Source organism: Ahaetulla prasina, chromosome 5, assembly GCF_028640845.1.
Source record: "Ahaetulla prasina isolate Xishuangbanna chromosome 5, ASM2864084v1, whole genome shotgun sequence".
Lineage (NCBI taxonomy): Eukaryota > Metazoa > Chordata > Lepidosauria > Squamata > Colubridae > Ahaetulla > Ahaetulla prasina.
Window position 1 is genome coordinate 87,516,699 of NC_080543.1, and position 14,476 is coordinate 87,531,174.

The following is a 14,476-nucleotide window of genomic DNA, read 5'->3' on the forward strand; positions in this document are numbered from 1 at the left end:
AGCTCTAACAGAAAGAGCTGCCATCTCGGATATCCACCTAGCTGATGTTATAGCTACCAGGAATGCCACTTTAAGAGTCAAATATCTGAGGCTTGTGGTCCGTAGGAGCTCAAAAGGTGGTTCTGTAAGGGCGTGCAAAACCTTGGGCAACTCCCAAGTTGGGTATCTATGAACAGTGAGAGGTCTCAAATTTTTTGCTCTATGAATGAATCAGCAGATGACAGGGTGTCGCATAAGGGGGCCTTGGCTGTCGCCTGTCAGTATGGAGGCTAAAGCCACGACCTGCCTTCGAATGGTACTGTGCAACAACCCTTTGTCCAGACTGTCCTGTAGGAAGTAGAGTACCTGCAGAACAGAAGCAGAAGGGATATGATGTGATGTACACCATCGGACAAACCCAGCCCAGGTGGCATTGTAGATTCTGGTGGTTGATAGTTTCCTGGCTGCCTGGATGGTTCGTATGACCTTGTCCGAGTACTTGTCTCTCCTTAGGAGGATCCCTTCAAGTGTCAGGCAGTCAGTTGGAGCCACCCTGGCTCTGGGTGTTCCAAGACCCCCTAGCTGAGAGAGATCCTCTCCCGAGGGATTCCCCAGGGCCAGGAGGTGGAGAGGCTGACTAAGTCTGTGAACCACGGCCGCCTGGGCCAAAGAGGGGCAACCAGGAGATCCTCTGCCATATCCAAGATCACCCTCCAAATCACCCCCGGTATAAAGGGAGAGGTGAGAATGTGTAAGGAAGGCCTGAGGCCAAGCGCAGCGGAGGGCATTGGCCACTTCCGCTCCCAGAGATGGAAATCTCATGAAAAAACAAGGAAGTTGGGAATTTGCGGGTGATGCAAACAGTTCTACTATCCGTTGTCTCATATTTCCTGAAAGATTGCCAGGTGGAGGCGCCATTCGGCATTGTCCACGGTAGTCCTGCTCAGGTAATCTGCCTGAGCATTCGATGTCTCTGCAATGTGCTCCACTTTGAAGGAGAAGATGTTCAGTTCCGGCCACTTTCCTAGCCTCAAGGATTTCTCCATGAGATAGCATGAGTGGGTTCCTTCCTGGCAATTGACATGAGCTTTCACTGCAATATTGTTGGTTAGCACAAGAATGTATGGAATCTCCTCTGTATGGAATTCTGAAAGTGACGGAGGGCCAGATGAATCGCCCTCAACTCCAGCCAGTTGATGTTGTTGGCAAGGTCCTGCGGGGACCAGCAAACTTGTGCTACTTTGGCATGGGGTGAGACCCCCATGCGTCTGACATAATCGTTATCCGGGTGGGATCCCTGAAGACACTGCCCCTGTTGAGGGCCGAGGATACCCATCAGCAGAATGACTTTAGGCCTGGCAATGACACCGTGACATTGGTCAGTGAGTTTGATTGTTTTGCCTTCTGATGAGGGAGCATGAATCACTGGAGGCTGTGAGTGTGTTAGTGGCCCCAAGGGACTATGGCCATGCATGAAATTATCTTGCCCAATAGAGTTGACAAGGTTGCAATGGGAACCCTAGGGTTCTGTTGAATCTGAACTATCAGGGCCCTTATGCTCTCCCATCTGTCTGGCGAGAGGAAGACCTCCCCTCGGCAAGAGTCGATGATTGCCCCCAAGTGAGTGATGACAGTGGAGGGAATCAGCTGACTCTTTTTGAAATTGATCAGGAATCCATGTTCCTGAAGAGCCTGAATTGTCATGTCCAGATCCTCTCTGGCCCTGAGAAGGGAGGAGGCCTGGACGAGAATGTCGTCTAGGTAGGTTTGCAATTGCACTGGGATTGTTCTCAAGTGATGGCTATGAGGGTGGCCAGGACTTTCATGAAGCTCCTTGGAGCTGATGCCAGGCCAAAAGACAAGGCCTTGTATTGCAGGTGTCCCCCTGCATAACAGAATCTGAGGAACCTGCGATGTGCTGGCAGAATTGGAATGTGGAGGTAAGCCTCTAACAAACCTATTGATGCCAGGAAGTCCCGTGGACTGGAGGTAACTCATCTTGAACCTTCTGTAGACCAAGTGAGAATTTAGGTTCTTCAACTCCAGGATCGCTCTCCACACACACACCCCGAGGACTTCGGTACAATGAATAAGATTGAGTAAAACCCCTGTCTCTGCTGGAGGTCTGGCATGGGCTCTATGGCCTGTATCTCCAGAAGGTGAGCTATGGCTTCTTCCATGATACTTTTTTATGTTGTTGTGGGAGACAGGGCATTGTATGAAGTGGTTTGGGGGGTTGGAGAGAAACTACAGTGAGAGACCTAATCTTATGGTGTTCAAAACCCAATTGTCTGTCGTTGTCTGCAGCCACTGGTCTACAAAGAGGCTCAAATGGCCCCCAATGAGCGGGTTGTCTGCCGAGTCACTTTTGCCTACAGAACTGGCAGTTGCCAGCTCCAAAAATGGCCACCTGTTGGAAAAGTTTTGCCTTGGCCTGTCCCAGAAGCCCTGTCTGTCCTGCTGGTGTTCCTGTCATTGGGCATAAAATTTCTGATGAGAGGTACCCTGTTGTACCAGGGCTCGAAAGGACTACCGTGGGTAGGAGGGGGCAGAGCGACAGTCTGCATATCTAGCTGTTGAAGGCAGCACCTTCCTTTTGTCTCTTCCTTCTACCAGAATCGGGTCCATGGATTCGCCAAAAAGCATGCCCCCTGTTCTGTTTCCCTCCCCCAATACTCCCAACAAAGAGTCAGTCAAAGGCCTTCTCTTCTAATTTAATTACATAGATAAATGTCCTGGCCACGTCTACCCACGGGCCTGCCAAGTCTCTGGAGATAACGAGGAAATTATAGATAAGGCCAGAATTACTCACGAATATATTCTTCCCTCCATTGATACAGTTTGCCCGCGCAAATTCATTGCTTTGTCCAAGACAAAAAACCAGGAAGTCCCGCCTCCTATTTATAGTCTCTGCAGATGTCACTGCATGACCATCATTCCTTGGCTTTGTCCCAACGCTTCCTCTGCTGTGCGCGCCGGTCACGTCTGCGCAGTCTTGCATCACTCCAAAACTGTTCTTGGGGCGTTTCCAAATCAGAAGAAGGCTCGGGAGAATCAAGCCTTGCCGGCCCCTCCTCCTCCCTTTGAGTGGATGCCAGGGAGGGAGAGGGCCCAAGAGAAGCAGGCCTTGCCAGGTCTTCTCCCTCACTTTCTGAATTATCCGAGTCCAGGAGTCCGGGTCCAGTAACCTGGGTCACAACACCCCCTGCATATGGAGCTGATGCCAATCTCCATATTGACTTAACGTCAACTGGCCACTAATGGAGCCACAGTAGCCTCCGGGATGTTATGGAGGAGGCTAGGGCTCTGGAGGCGTATTTGGCGGAATTCAAAATTGCATCTGCAGAAAATTAGGCTGCTGCAATGATCGTATTAAGGTCTTGATGCAAGCAAGCTTCCTGGGGAGCCACCCTGGCTTGAAGTTCGTGGAGCCAAATGAGGGAGGTGTGGGTAAAAAATGAGGCCGCAGTGGAGGCCTTAATTGCTCAGGATGAGGCCTGGTGGGTTTTCTTCAAAACTAAATTGGATTTTTTATCCTCTGCTCGCAATTCATCTGCGACATCCCCGGCCAGATACGGTGAGGGGGAAGACAGAGCCGGGATAGGACAATCCACCGAGGGCAGTTGCAGTGACTGAGATAAATTTGATGTTATCTCGTAGAACTTTTTGTCATTCTCACTGGGAGTGGGAAACGATGCAGAATTAGACCACATCCAGAAACAGTTGGGAAGCCGGAATAAATTGTTTTTCTGCTACAGGCTCCGAGAACAGACCTTGACTGTGGTCAGAGTCCAGTGCTATCGGCACTACTGTGGGCAAATCTTCCGATAAGTGGGCCGTGGCCTTCGCCTTGTGCAGCAAGGACTTAAACACCCCCAGAGGAAATAGGCCTGCCTGGATTATTGCAATGTTCTCTACATGGGGCTCCCCTTGAGATGCACTCGGAGACTTCAGTTGGTCCAGAATGCAGCTGCGCGGGTGATAGAGGGAGCTCCACGTAGCTCCCATGTAACATCTCTCCTGTGCAGACTGCACTGGCTACCTGTTGCCTTTTGGGTGCATTTCAAGGTTCTGGTTACCACCTTTAAAGCGCTCCATGGCTTGGGGCCTGGGTACTTACGGGACCGCCTGCTGTTACCTCATGCCTCCCACCAACCCGTACGCTCACACAGAGAGGGACTTCTCAGGGTGCCGTCCGCCAAACAATGTCGGCTGGCGGCCCCCAGGGGAAGATCCTTCTCTGTGGGGGCTCGTACTCTCTGGAATGAACTTCCCCCCGGTTTATGCCAAATATCTGACCTTCGGACCTTTCGCTGCAAACTGAAAACATATTTGTTTGTTCGCGCTGGGCTTTCTTAAATTGGTTAGATTTTAAATTTAATTGTTATTTAGTTTTACATTGGGGTTTTTTTAGATTATATATTTTAATTTATCGGCCTAACTGTATAATAAGTTTTTAAATTTATTTTTAATTGTACATTGTGTATTTTTATCTTGGCTGTACACTGCCCTGAGTCCTTTGGGAGAAGGGCGGTCTAGAAATCTAATAAAATAAATAAATAAATAAATAAAGGCAGGAATATCAGGGGATAACCCCTTATCGTCTGAAAGGCCAAAACCCCTCATCGTCTGAAAGGTCAAAAGCCCTCTGGGACTCACCCTCCAAAAATGAGTCCTCACTGACAGAGGAATGACCATAAGAATGGGCTTGGATGTCTGGAAGTTCAGCCAACAAGTGGCCCTGCTGGGGGCAAACAGGAGATTCCGAAACCAAGGAGGCAGAATGCTGCTGGTGTAAGCCAACAGCAATGCCCTGGGTGATTGCCTGACCTATCAGCTACTTTAAGCTAGCAGGTAAATCTGGCAAGTTGGTTTCCTGTGGGGACATCCCAGCAGGTGGGTGGCAGGGGAGAGATCTTAGGAGCAAAAGCCCTAGCCTAAATGGGTTGAAAGCCTATCTCTACCACCTGACAGGCGGTCCCTGCATCTCTATCCCTGTTATCCAGGGAAACTGGAGTAAGAGACAGATCACCAGCATTTCCTTGTGACCAGTCCTGGGGAGGCAGGGGAGAGAGGTGAACCTGTTCTGGCATGAGGGAACAGGAGGTAGAAGGCTCAGCTAGGTGAACTTCCTCTTCAGTTCTGCCTGCTTCTTTTCAGCCCTGGAGACTTGTTTATCCAGAGCTGTCTGTCTCTGTTCCCTATCCTTTAATTCTGTCTTTGAGGCCTGCTTCTCTTTGCCTCCTCTGGAAGATTTGCAGGTTGCCTTTTTGCTCACTGAGGCTTCCGCACTCAGGTCAGGAGCCTGTGCAAAGCATTTCTCCCTCCTCCTGGAGCTCTCCGCCATTCTGAAAGTGGCACAGAAGCTGTTTAAATCCAAGCCCTTTTTCCAAAGATATGGTAATGCCTAATTTAAGAGGCGGTGCAGGGACCCTGATGTTAATATGACCATCCTAAGAGTGGGAGGCAGTGGCGGCAGTGCCAGAAATTCTGGGGTAGCCAGCGCACACTAACAGGAAAGTTGGCCTGCTTTGCAGGGCTAGCGTCCTAGGGTGAACCTAGAAAAGGCAGCACCCAAAACACCGCTGTTCCTCCCAGAGAAACTCTGGGACTGGCGGCCTGTTGTCAGAGCTACCCCACACCACTCCAAACCTGAATCCAGGGGTCAACGGCAAACAGCAGGCTCCTGGGGTGTAGCACTTAGGAAGGTGTTGGCAGCTGCTAGCTGTCCGCAAGGGGCATATTCTGCCAAGAAGAGGGAAGCGTTGCTTCGCTGTGGTCCAGGCGCTTCCCTGCCGCTCTATAAGGCTGGAATCGGCCTCTGCTGCCGCCTGCCAAAGTCTCTCTGGCGCCAGGAAGAAATGTGTGCTCCCAGCGGCACTACAGCACACGCTGAGGAGCCTGAATGCCTGAAAAAACTGCCCGACCCTCTACTTACAGCTGACTGAAGGTCTGTAAGGTGACCATGTGCACGCCAGCTGAAAGAAGGGTGATGGTAGTTCCAAAATGGCGGTGGCCTCAAATGGCGGCATCAGCGGTAAGCAACAGCCCGTAGCCGAAAGCCGCCCAACAAAGTCCCATGAGGCAGCGCCGCGTTCTAGGTGCTTCAAAAGCGCTTCCAGGCACTTTCAGGGGGCAAGGCTTCCCGGCTCATTGGCAGCATGAAAGCCCCTGCCTGACGTAAGGGGGGGGGGGGCTAAAAAAACAGCAGCAGTGACAGGCAAGCCGCACAAGCCAGCATTCATATACAAATTAAAATATTATTATTATTATTATTATTATTATTATTATTATTATTATTATTATTATTATTATTATTATTATTATTATTCTGAGGAAACCACCTGAAGAAGTAAACTGACAAAAACAAAGAAATCCCAAAGTTCTAAGGAAAAATAAACAGTTAAAGGAGTTCTAGGAGCAAAGTAGTCCATGAATGATCCAGTTCAGTCGCAAAACACAAAAAAAGTCTCTATTGGACCGACTGAGCCAAAAAACTGGGGAGCGAGAGAGGCAAGAGGGCATGTCTAAGGATTTTACAACTCAGTTTCTGGGCAGATCCGACTGTAGCAACACCCATTCATGGACTATTCCGCAGCTACACTGGAGAACAGATGAAAGAAAAAAAAGCTAAAGAATAAGAAGACCAACAGATACCTGATCAAGAAATACCACTAAGAAACAAGGAAGATCAAGGAAGCACTAAAATAGTAAAGTAGCAAATAATACCGTGTTTCACTGAAAATAAGACCCAGTCTTATATTTTTGGGGCTCCAAATAAAATAGGGTTTATTTTTGGGAAAACATGATTTCAGGGTGATTAGTCCAGCTGGACACCCACCCACCCCCAATGCACACACAAGAGACAGCAAGCGCACAGGGACCAACAATATCTGGCAGCAGCTACAGCCTGCTGCTCCCTTGTACAGCACACTCTGGGGCTGCTCAGCCTGTGCAGCACAGGTGAGTTGATGCTGCTGTCCAAGCAACAGATGCAGGCAGAGGCATGGGAAGAAGGCAGGCAATCTGGATGTGCTTTGTGGGCCACAGGAAAGCCGAGATATGTGAAGACGAGCCTCCCATAGTCAGCCGCTGTTCTGGCCCACCAACTCCACCCCCTTCACTAGGGCTTATTTTTGGGGTAGGAATTATATTAGGCACATAGTTAAAAATCAGACTAGGGCTTATTTTGGGGGTAGGTCCTATTTTTGGGAAAACGTGTTAGCTAAAGTCAGCAAATACGAAGCTCAAATTGCAAATTAAAGGCAGAATCTCCCATTTCAATCCAATCAGAAATGTTTCTACCAATCCAATAATAGAGAGACTGCAGAGAACACCTGACAAGGAAGAAACAGGGCAGTTCTGGGTAAAGATATAGGATAACCCAAAGAAATATAAGTAGAACCAAGCTTGGTTAAAGGAGATAAATAAAAGGATAAAAAAGAAGCTGAAATGAAAACTTGTAGTAACAGCACAAATAGTGGAGAAAGGGGCAAGGAAGAATTGGTCAGGAGCATGTGAAAATGAATTGCATGGGTTTTGGTTGAAACATCTGATTGAAAGAGATGAAATTGAAGCATGGTTAACATCTGACAAAACCTGATAATTTTTCATCTGATAATGAAAAATCTAGCAAAAGGAGCAGCATCAGGTAACTATAGGCCAATTAACTTTCAAATCATTAACTGGTGTAGTAGCTGATACAATCCAACAGCATCTACTTAAAAACAAGCTTCTTCCACTTGAGCAGAAAAGAAACTTCAAACAGCAGAACAACAAAAGATTAACTCCTAATTGACAAGATGTTTCTGAAAAATTGTAAAAGGAAGACCAACTTGAATGTAGTATGGATTGATTACTACAAGAAGGCATTTGACTCCATGCCACATGATAATTTGTATAATTAAGCGCCTAGAAATAAAAGGAATCAGTAGAAATATCAGAAGCTTTGTGCAATGATTAATGGTACAATAGAAAACATGGTTGCTCATCAAAGGTGATGAAATTGGAGGTTAGTATCAAGAGAGGAATCTTCCAACGAAACTCACTATTACTACTGTTTGTCACTGCACTGATTCATCTATCAACAAAACTGAATAACTCAGGCCGTGGCTATCAAACATCAAAAACATCTGCCACACTATCCTACCTCCTTTAAATTGATGATTTGAAGGTGTATGGAAAAACACCATTTGAAATAGAATCATTACTCAACATTGTCTGCATATACAGCCAAAATATTGTAGTGGAGTTTGGACTAGATCAGCAACTCCCAACCATTTGGGACTAGTTCTGTGGAGAGAGGTTTTTCCATGGACTGGAGGGAGCATGGTTTCACATGCTGTCTGCATCCCACAGATGGGACTTCGCTTGTTTGCACGGCCCAGCTTCTGGCATGCCACGGACCAGTGTCATTTCACGGACCAGGAATTGGGAACCCCTAGACTAGATAAATGTGCCACACTTGCCATTGAACAGGGAAAAATAGTGAAAACTGAAGGAATCAAGATGCCCTATGAAAATAGCATCAAGAGTCAGGATGAAAATGACCACTACAAATGCTTGGACATGACAATATCAAGCTGACGATATCAAGCACGCTGATGAAAAAAAAAGTTAATAAATACATCAAGATAGTGAAGAAGATTGTAAAGTCCAAATTCAGTGGAGGCAGTAGAACCAAGACTGGGCAATTCCAGTCATTAGATACATACCTGGATTATTGGATTCAAGCAGATAGGAAGACCAGAAAAATAATGACAATGAATGTCCTCATCCATGCGGTGATGTTGACAGATTCTATGTAACAAGGAAAATAGGTGACATGGAATGTTGCATATACATCAGATGGTTGAAGAAGAAAAAAGGACATTAGAAGAGTATATTAAGTACAGTGATGAAGATACACCAAAACTACTATACCAGGAAGGTCAGCTGAGTACTGGAGAAACCAAACTGGCTTACAAGAAAAACGAAATGAAGAACAGAAAAGAGACATTGGAAGACAAAGCATTTCATGGCCAGTACATTAAAAAAATAGCAAGGAAAACAGATAATAACAAAACTTGGCAAAAGCTAAGAGCAAGAAAGTTGAAGAAAGAGACAGAGGGGATAATTCTGGCTGCACAAAATCTAGCTTTAAGAACAAATGTATATAAAGTGAGAAGACCACAAAAGATAGCAAGTGCTCTCTCTGCAAAGAAAGTGAAGAAACAGTGGATCATCTGGTAAGCTGCTGCAATAAGATTGCACAAACTGACTACAAACAACAGCAAACTAGCAACAATGGTGCACTGGAAGATCTGCAAGAAATACCATTTAACTGCAGGCAAGAATTGGTGGGACCATAAACTAGAGAAAGTCACAGAAAATGAAGATGCTAAAGTGCTCTGGGACTTTAGAATTCAAACTGATATGTGTCACATAACACCCCTTACTTAACAACTGTCGATAAGAAAGACAACGTCTGGACAGTGGATGTGGCAGTACCTGGAGACAGCAGATTAGAAGAGAAAGAACTGGTGAAGATAACAAAATACAAACGCCTGCATATAGAAATAGAACAATTGTGGCAAAAAGAAAAAAAAAAGGTAGTACCAATAATAAAAGGCACCTTAGATACAATTCCAAAACAACTGGAACACCATTTGAACACTATCAGCACTGACAAATTCACCATCAGTCAGCTGCAAAAGGCAGCTTTACTTGAAACAGCTTACATCTTGCGATGGTGTCTGTAACACCATCAAACATTGGGAAGGGTGAACAAAAATGCCAAATCCAGTCTGAACATCTGGTCAACTGTGCAAAGTACCATAATAATAAAAACACTATTGGCATTGACCAAATCACCATCACTCAATTGCAAAAGAGACTTTTACCCAGAATAACTACATACTGTGATGATACCTTTAAAGTCATCAAACAACAACATCTGCCTATCCCAATTTGATAGGTGAATAAAGATGCCAAATCCAGTCCAAACATCTGGCTGAACTTTTGAAACATATTATGGATATCAGAAAAGTTTGAAAAGCTGAAAAGGGCTAGAATTCTTAACCTTTATTAAACTTAATTGGCCACAGAACCATAAATGTGAAAACATGTTTGTTACCAAAATAAAATCATAATAGCAAAATGTTCCATAAAACAACCTATTTATAATTCCTCTTGCAAAATTTAATGTTTAAAATAAAAAAGAGAATGTAATAACTTGTACAAAGAATCATTAAAAAAAAGAAAGCTGTAGTAACTTGTATAAAGAATTGTTCATAAATATTTCCCTTTAAGACATGGGATACGACGAACCCTATCATTTCTATAATCACAAAGTTTCAGCAACTTCTTTGTTGTAAAGGAAACAATGGAAATGCAAATGGACATAAATTCTGGATGGAATAAAATTTTAAAATAAGGGGGTTCAATCATAGGTATCTGTATTTGCTTATTTGTAAAAATAATAAAGGCAGGATGCAAAAAAATAAATAAAAAAATATTTGCTCTTATCATCTTTCTTTTATAAATGTAATTTTTCCTGCTTGTTATCATGGATTATGCAATATTTCAGCCAAACGTCACCAAACTTTGTACACTTTTAAAGATGCATATCAAGATTTCATGTTTATCTACAAGATTGGAAACAGATTAATATGCCATCAGAGGAAATAGTGATCAGAAAGATACTTGAATGTGCAGAAATGGACAAAATGACTATGGAAATAAAGGAAAGAGAAGATTTGGATTACTACAAAGTATGGTATAGAATGTACAAGTGGCTAGAAAATAGAAACCTAAATACAAAATAGGAGTTTTAAATAAATATTGATTAAATAATAATTAAAGTTATTAATTACTGTCAAAGTTAAATTACTGATTATGTAAGTATAATGTAAATATACGTAGCTAGTATGGCTATAACGGTTGTTATAGTTGTTATAAAGGATAGAAAGGTAAAGTAGAAGAGCTAATTACAAAAGCAGAATATACATGCCGACACGGAAGGCTGTAAAAATATGATACATTGTTATGTTTGTCTTGTTTTTTATTTTTTTCTGTTTTTTTCTGATTTTAAAGGTGAAAAATGCTTAATAAAAACTATTTTAAAAAAAGGTTTCATGCGTATCAACTTTCACTGTTATGAAATATCCAGTTTTACTTTATTAGCAGTAAAGTATAATTGAATAGTCACTTCATTCTCTATATAGAGCATGATTGCACCCTGCTAATTCGGCAAACAAGCATACTGTCATCATTTACAACCTGGTAAATATCACCCCATATTTCTGCTTCAACTCAAGAGTTCATAATTACATTCCCTGGGGAGCAATTATGCAGGTCAGACAGATAGTAAGTTTTGAAGTTGTTGTATGATTTCATCAGGTTTCAAAAGTACTGATTAAGCTATTCTGATGGAAATGAGGCCATTTAATAATAAAATACATTCCTGTTACTTCTCCTCTCCTCACCTCTTCCATTAATGATGGTTATAAAGAGAAAAGCTTTGCAAAGAGAACTCATTAGAGCCTGGAATATTTTCAGTGAATTTATTGTATATTTGAAAATCCACAAATGTTTGTGAGCATTAAACAGTTTGATAGTGAAGCATCTTTTAGGCAAATCTTGTCAGTGTCACTGCAACTGATTATTCATTATAAATTTAGCCAATTCATATTCCACACAAGGCAAGGGAGCAAAGCTTTATCAATAGCTGCTCCTACTTCACAATCTCATTCTGAAAACTATGTTTGAAAGTAAATTATCAAATTATCTAACACAGAGAAATCACATGGCAGTCAACATTCCATATAGCAGAAAGGACTGAAGATACTGGAGATTTACAGTGAAGGAGATCAGTACACCTCTCTGAACAGTGTCTGAAAGGTTGTGGTTGCTGCTGCACAAATGTTGATCATCAACAGATCAAGAAACTGACAGACTCCATGAATGGAAGTCTTATGACTGTTATTGAAAAGAAGGGTGGCTATATTGGTCACTGATTATTATTATTATTATTATTATTATTATTATTATTATTATTATTATTATTATTATTATTATTATTATTATTATTATTATGACAGTATACACAGCAAACGAGATAATTATGCTGGATTTTATATCACAGATCACTAGTCGAACACTTCTCAAGCGTTGAGGACTGCGTGATGTATTGGCGAATTATGCGAGCAGATCCCAGTAAGATGGCCTTCTGCAGCTGACCAATGGTGATCTTGTCAGCGCCAATTGCTTTTAAGTGCTTGCCTAGGTCTTTAGGCACAGCTCCCAGTGTGCCGAGTACCACTGGAACCACCTGCACTGGTTTATGCCAGAGTCTCTGCAATTCGATTCTCAAATCTTGATATCTGGTGACTTTTTCAAGTTGTTTCTCATCAATTCTGCTGTCACCAGGTATAGCAATGTCGACTATCCACACTTTTTTCTTTTCCACAATCGTGATATCCGGGGTATTGTGTTCCAAAACTTTATCAGTCTGTATTCGGAAATCCCACAGTAGTTTTGCATGCTCATTTTCAATCACTTTTTCAGGCTTATGATCCCACCAGTTCTTTGCTACAGGCAGATGGTAGTTGTGACACAAGTTCCAGTGGACCATCTGAGCGACTGTGTTGTGACGTTGTTTGTAGTCGGTCTGAGCTATTGTCTTACAACAGCTCAGTATGTGATCAATGGTTTCATCTGCTTCTTTGCAGAGTCTGCATTTGGGATCATCAGCAGATTTTTCTATTCTGGCTTTGATTACATTTGTTCTAATGGCTTGTTCTTGGGCCGCAAGAATTAGGCCTTCTGTTTCTTTCTTCAATGTTCCATTGGTCAGCCATAACCAGGTCTTTTCCTTATCTACTTTTCCTTGGATCTTTTCAAGGAACTGTACATGCAGTGCTTTTTTTAAAATAATAATAATAATAATAATAATAATAATAATAATAATAATAATAATAATAATAATAATAATAATTATTATTATTATTAATTATTTTATTTTATTTTTTTGAAATGTCAGAAATGTTTATTATGTTTACTTTAACAGATGTAAATAAATGAGTGATTTTCATTTTTCATTTAGTTGCATAATAATTCTGCACACTAATAGTTTCCCAATAATTGTGCTCACATAGATACTCTCCTAAGAAAGCCAAAATTTCACTTTTACTTTCTTAAATATTGTGGTTTGAGATTTATTAACATTTTGGATTGACTGAGACCATGGTAATTGCTCAATAATAAAATTAATACTCAACTTGCCTAATAATTGTGCACACAGTGTAGCAGATATATTCAGATAGCAACTATTTATGTTTTGTATACCTACTGGGATTCAAATATGCTGGTAAATAAACACTTAAAATAATGAAAAAGCAAAAGATACGCATTATAAAATTTTCAATACTTAAAAAGCAAATTAATACTGAAGGTTAAAACATATAATTATCATTTAAAATGTTATATTTTTATATATTAAAACTGTTGCTATTTAAATGTTAACCTCTACCAATTGAAGGGACAGAGAAGCTAACTGCTTTATCCTTGAGTTTGTTTTAATTTACCTTAGGCCTATCTGATATTAGACATTCAACTGATGCTGTAATAAACTTCATTGCTGAGGTAAAAGTCAAGAGGAAGACCGTCATTAGTAATAAATCTTTGATTTTCCTGATAACTGAGGAAAGCATCTAATATCAGCATTTCAACAAAGCTGATCATCGTAAAACTAACAAAAACACACAAACATGTATACACACATGAAATTAAAAGCAAGAGTATCAAAATAATAGAATAGAATAGAATAGAATAGAATAGAATTTTATTGGCCAAGTGTGATTGGACACACAAGGAATTTGTCTTGGTGCATATGCTCTCAGTGTACATAAAAGAAAAGATACGTTCATCAAGGTACAACATTTACAACACAATTGATGATCAATATATCAATATAAATATAAGTCAAAATAAATAATTAAAAAGTATATAAAAGTAGAATTATAAAATATCAAGACAGTTTTAGTCTTGATATTTTATGATTCTACTGCCTTATATTTTAATTATTTGAATACTCTTGTTTTTTAATTGTGTGTGTGTTTGTGTGTGTGTGTGTAGTTTTACGTTTTCTGGATTAGTACATTTTGTTTACTGCTGCTGTTTTTCAATGTTATAATTGCTCCTATTTATACACAATGTTTAGAGTTAGATTTTGAAGATTTTGTATATTATACTTAGAAATGTACATCTTTGACTGTTACATTTGTAAAACACATCTATAGGCGTACTTTGTATAGAAAAGTATAGTGAAATATCAATCTCATTTATACAGAATACAGTAAAAAGTTGTATAAATGTAAACTGAACAAAAATAGAGAATATGTATGTCAATACAGAAGGCCTTGACATATAATGTATTGTTATGTTTGTCATGTTTTCTAATATGGTTTTGTCTTTGTTGTATTTCCCCCCCTGCTTTTAAAAGTTAACAGTTTAATAA

The 14,476-nt window shown here is 41.4% G+C and overlaps 1 protein-coding gene across 11 annotated transcripts in view; it reads right to left on the minus strand.

Moving 5' to 3' along the window:
- Nucleotides 1-14,476, minus strand: part of TBL1X (transducin beta like 1 X-linked) — a 177,480-nt gene that overhangs the window by 63,765 nt on the left and 99,239 nt on the right. For 2 of the 11 annotated variants that reach the window (XM_058184433.1, XM_058184432.1), the window contains exon 3: nt 8,694-8,778. The exons of the other annotated variants lie outside the window; for them this stretch is intronic. The gene's annotated coding sequence lies outside the window, so the exon portion shown is untranslated. The remainder of the gene's footprint in view (nt 1-8,693; nt 8,779-14,476) is intronic. 11 annotated transcript variants of the gene reach the window in all.